General features: G+C 32.3%; 1 non-coding gene across 1 annotated transcript; it reads right to left on the minus strand.

Annotated features, from left to right (window-relative positions):
- Positions 1 to 3239: 3239 nt before the first annotated feature.
- TRNAT-UGU lies at positions 3240 to 3312 on the minus strand. Its single transcript has one exon. It is a non-coding gene; the product is annotated as a tRNA-Thr (tRNA).
- Between the last annotated feature and the right edge of the window lie 2545 nt (positions 3313 to 5857).

The following is a 5857-nucleotide window of genomic DNA, read 5'->3' on the forward strand; positions in this document are numbered from 1 at the left end:
AGTTTTAAACATAACAGCGGTTTTATGTGAAACTGAAAAAGAAGTCATTAAAATAAGGCTTGTAAATTATATTAAGACATCTAGCTGCTAGGATAATTTTGAAATGGTGTTATTATTGAAATACCAAGATAATTGATTTAGTAATAGCACTGGATTGCTGTGATGGTTAATATGCTTTTGATACTATGTGATATTATATGTAGCATTGAACTTCTTCCTTTTGTTGTATATACTGAATATATGCTAAATTAATAAGAAATAAAAACAGAAAAGCAAGGGAATCATTTGAAACTACCCCAAATATAATTATTAATATTCTAAGAAAAAAACAACTTTAAAGTAGAATAAGACATTTAACTTTAAACAAATTGAAATAAAGCAAGAGCTAAAGAGAAACAAAAATGCATGTATTTAAATTATAAATGAGTACATGTAAAATAATCACAGAGCACTGTCACGTTCCAAAAATTCAAGCTGTTCCTGTTCTGCTTACCTTAAATAAAAAAACTGCTACTTCCTCAGATCCTCCCACAAATCAGATAGATGTCATTCATTTGCTGTCAAGAAGTGAAATACAAAGCTTTGTTAACTATCCCTGACCAAGATCTTTTAAAAATTCCAGGAAAAAACAATAGCTTTAAAGTTGAATAGCAGTTCTGTGTTTAGGTTATGAAGTTCCAATACATATTAAGGACTTACTAAGTTTAGTGTTGTTGGTTGCCAAAAATGCAATAATGAGAAGATGAAAATGAAAACCTAACCCAACTTTAGAGTATGTGCTGATCATTTGTAAGAAATTAAAGAAATGGAGGTGGGATCTTTAAAGGATATAAGGAAGTAAAGTGCATAAAACAAATGTCATGTTGGGGATCAAGATATACAAAATAGTGTTGGAGGAGATGTGTGCTGGAAGGTTGGTGGGTACTGAAAAGTATGAAAGCCTGATGTAAGACTAGTATTGAAGTTATGGGCAAAATACATAATACACAAAGATGAAAATGCAAAATGGTATTGAATTAGTAACTTGTGTAGCAAATTAAAGCGCAATTAACAAATAAACTTTTTTTAATTAAAGTGAAACAAAATAAAATAAACCAAAGGCAAAAGACATTAAACAATCTACGTATGCAAACTCTAAATGAAAAAAATCAATCAAAAATTATTACAGAGTAGCAGTCACAGAGCACTGGTATCTCCATAACGTCAGCCTTTCTTTTTCTGCTTTCCTTAAATAAAAATACTACTTCTTAGTTCATCCAGTAAATCTGCTAGATTTTAATGTCTTTCCAAACAGAATGCATCACAAATCATTGCTAAGTAGCCTTAACACATTTTTTATTCAAAGTGAAAACATAATTATATAATAGAATACTGCATTTAAATAAAACAAACTGAAATAAAACAACCAAAAAACAGGGGAAACAATGCAAGTATGCCAACTATGAGAAATCCAGAATACTCACAAAGCAGCACTCACAAAACAGTGACAGGTCCAACAACATGGTTTGCCATAAGATGCATAGACTTTTACAAATGGGCTGCTTTCTGAGTGGTTTTCTGCATAAATTCCAGTTATATTACAGTCTTATCAAAATCATGTTAGGCAATTTTGTGGTTTTGATTTTATTAGTGCTGTGAGGGCTGCATTTAAATGTTTTATGGTTAATTGTAATTTCAATTTAGTTTAATTTGAATATAGGTTTCTGAATTCATATTAGGGTTTCTAATAATTTTTTTGGATTTTTTTATTGTGGTCTGTGCTTTTTTTTTTTTTTGTGTTTTAGTTTTTTTTCATTTTATCAAAGTTAGATTGCCTTTTTAAAAGTTTGGTATAGATGGTTAGTATTGCTTTCACTGGGTGTATGTATGTTGGTTTTGTTTGTATACTGTGTACTGTTTCTTTTTCCATTTTAGTATAAATGGGTCGGTTTTGTTAAATGATGACATGAGTAGAGTTGTGATAAATATTTGTTTTGGTGGGTAGGAATGTGACAGAAGTTTGCATCTAACGGATATAGATTTTTTAATCATTTATGTTTTCTGTGTTGTGTTAAGAAATATGTGTGTTTATGTGTGTGTGTGTATTTGTGTTACCTGTCTGCTTGTCTGTCTGTGTTTGTGTGGGTATTTTGTGTCGGTATCAGAATCTGAAGCAGGCTTGCATCCCTCTTACACTGCTACCATTGTAGTACTGGCCTCATCACAAACTATATTTTGTTAGGAACTCAGTGGACCATTTTGTCCTACTGGTGCACTTCTGTAATTGATACATAACATAGATTCTGCACACAGTTTAGGTGCATATAAAACCTGTCTGTGAAATGTAGTAGTGTTGTTACTGATGGTGTATAGATTATTTTAATAAGAAATGTTCAACTGCAGCTTTCTTGGTACATGGTGACATTTTAGTCCTGCAGTCACATGTGTAGTTGTCTCTAAATCAGGAAATTTATTATAATTTTCAGTTTTCAGCTCACAGGCATATAAGGTTCAGCCCACATCTCTGAATTTTGCCATTTGTCTCCGAAGGGGCTAAGTAATTAATTAAATGTCAAAGTAGAAAACGTGTGCTGTGTTTTAGTATAACTGTGGTTAACTACTATAAAGTCTGGTGTGTGTGTGTTTGTATGTGTGTGTGTATGTGTACATGGGTGTCAATGTGTGTGGAGGTCGGAAGATATCTAGGCTACCACATTATACTGCCTAGTAAGGAAACACTACAGCCACTGAATCTAAGAGTGCAGTGTTTGCTTCAGAGACACGATAATGAGCCACTAACAAGATGCTGCTCTGTACAGCCTTGGTCTACCTTCGAAGTGCAGATTATCACTGTCATATTATTGGGCAGTATGGCATTGCCCAATTAGCACTGGCATTGATAATTTTTCTGACTCTTGTAGCTGCTTAACTAACTAACTAACTAACTAACTAACTAACTAACTAACTAAATAAATTTGTGTGAACTTTGGACATTGTCAGTGTGATAAATTAGAATTGTCCCTAGAGCAGAAAACTGAGAAGGGACAGAAGGAAGGGAAGAGACTTGGAGAATTGAAAAACAGGAGAATTTTAGTTATAATAAGGATATAAAAGATCCCAAAACAGCTATAATCAAATGAATTTAGCTAGTAAAGTATCTAGAATATTGGAATGTCAAGTGGTAGAAATTGGTAACTTGTTTTATTTTTCAGCATTTTCTAAGAACCTTATGACTTAATTAATTTTTAAAATAATCTGGCAGGCCCCAGCGAGATTTGAACTCGCGACCCCTGGTTTACAAGACCAGTGCTCTAACCCCTGAGCTATGGAGCCTTTAACAGTTTTAATTTTAAATGGTAATACTATTATTCTTCAATAAGAACAAATTGACAAATTGTGTACTTAAATTGCAAGCATAAGGCTTTCTTTCTGGGTGTGTATATGACATCATGCCATCACTGTACTATGAATCATCTTATACTCTAGTTAATACAAACATATAAATAAACCAGAACAGAAACAAAACTGGTGAATGGAGAGTTAGAACGGGGACATTTATGCTATCAGAGTCTTTTCTGTGACCAGTCAAGCTCCTGTTTCACACACAATTCTATATGCTGAAAAGCTCTGCCATTGGGTTATACTGAGGCCTGTTCATCATGACAGTTTCCACACCTGAACAGTGAACATTATTTGCTATCACAAATAAATGCAGATTGCAGAACAGACTTTAGATCTATTCTGTTTGCCTTCTGTGCATACTAAGCAGTGTTCTCCACTGGATTGCAATAGTTCACTCCAATATTGTTGTTCTAACTGCACTCGTTCTGCCTGTTCTTTCACTGGTTTTAGGAATAATTACTTATCATTTGTTGTGGTAATATATATATATATATACACTGCATAAAGCCACTACCAGAAATTGATGTAGGGTCTAAATGAACACCAGTACCCAAATATAGAATTATACTTATAACAAAAATGGTTGCGAAAATAAAACAAGAGCAGAAGACAGAAAAAAAAACTAAAGGATGTAAATTTGAAACGTCTAAATTAAGCAATCTAAAAATAACAGCAAATCGTAGTCACAGAGCACTGACATTTCACAAAAATTAAACATTTTCAGTTCATTCTTTTTATTAATAAAAATATTAATTATCAGGTACTCTGCAAAATCATACTAGTTTAGTCCCTCTCTGCATGCCATCTCTGTACTATGAATCATCTTATGCTGTGCAAATGTTTTCTAACTGCCCGTAAATATGATTGTTTAATATCCCAAGAAAAAGCAATTTTAAAGTAGAATAAGACATTTAAAGTTCAACAAACTGAAATAAACCAAGAACTAAATACAAACAATGATGCATGTATGTAAACTATAAATGAATAAATGCAAAATAATCACAGAGCATTGTCAGATTCAAAAACTTCAACCTGTTCCTGTTCTGCTTACCTTAAATAAAAAAATGCTACTTCCTCAGCTTCTCCCACAAATCAACTATACTTAATTTCTTTGCTGTTAAGAAGTAAGACACAGAATTTTAACTGGCCCTGGCTAAGATGTTTTAAAAGTTCCAAGAAGAGTAACAACTTTAAAGTCAAATAACAGTTCTATGTTTAGCTTAAGAAGTTGCAAAACATATTAAGGACTTACTAAGTTTAGTGTTATTGGTAGCCAAAACTGTAATAAGGAGAAGATGAAAATGAAAAACTAACCCAACTTTAGAGTATGTGGTGATCATTTGTAAGAAATTAAAGAAATGGAGGTGGGATCTTTAAAGGATATGGGGAAGTAAAGCGCATAAAACAAATGTCATGTTGGGGATCAAGATATACAAAATAGTGTTGGAGGAGATGTGTGCTGGAAGGTTGGTGGGTAGTGAAAAGTATGAAAACCTGATGGTAAAGACTAGTATTGAAGTTATGGGGAAAATACATAATACACAAAGATGAAAACGCAAAATGGTATTGAATTAGTAACTTGTGTTGCAAATTAAAGCGCAATTAACAAATAAACTTTTTTTATGTTAAAGTGAAACAAAATAAAATAAACCAAGGGTGAAGGACAATAAACAATCCACGTATGCAAACTCTAAATGAAAAAAATCAATCAAAAATGATTACAGAGTGGCAGTCACAGAGCACTGGTATCTCCATAACGACAGCCTTTCTTTTTCTGCTTTACTTAAATAAAAATACTACTTCTTAGTTCATCCAGTAAATCTGCTATGTTTTAATCTCTTTCCAGACAAAGAATGCAAAAAATATCTTTGCTAACAGGCCTCAATGGATTTTTTTAACTCAAAGTAAAAACATAACTAAACGATAGAATAATACATTTAAATAAAACAAGTATAAAACAGAGGAAACAGTGCAAGTATGCAAACTATGAAGAAATACAGAACACTCACAAAGCATCATTTACAAAACGGTGACAGGTCTAACAATATGGTTTGCCAAAAGACACACAGATTTTTACAAATCATCTGCTTTCTGAGTGGTTTTCTGCATTAATTCCAATTATATTACAGTCTTATCAAAGTCATGTTAGGCAATTTCGTGGTATTGATTTTATTCATGTTCTGAGGGTTGCATTTAAATGTTTTATGATTAATTGCAGTTTTAATTTAGTTTAATCTGAATATAGGTTTGTGAATTCAGATTAGGGTTTCTGGTAATTTTTTTTAATTTATTTATCTATTTTTTTTTGATTGGCTCACTGTGGTTTGTGTTTTTATTAACATTTGGTATAGATGGTTAGTATTGTTTCGCTGGGTACATGTATGTTGGCTTTGTTTCTGTACTGTGTGCTGGGTTTTTTTCCCATTTTAGTATAAATGAGTTAGTTTCTTTAAATGATGACATGGGTAGAGTTGTG

This window comes from Protopterus annectens, chromosome 15.part0 (genome assembly GCF_019279795.1).
Source record: "Protopterus annectens isolate FY-2018-M chromosome 15.part0, PAN1.0, whole genome shotgun sequence".
NCBI classification, from domain to species: domain Eukaryota; kingdom Metazoa; phylum Chordata; order Ceratodontiformes; family Protopteridae; genus Protopterus; species Protopterus annectens.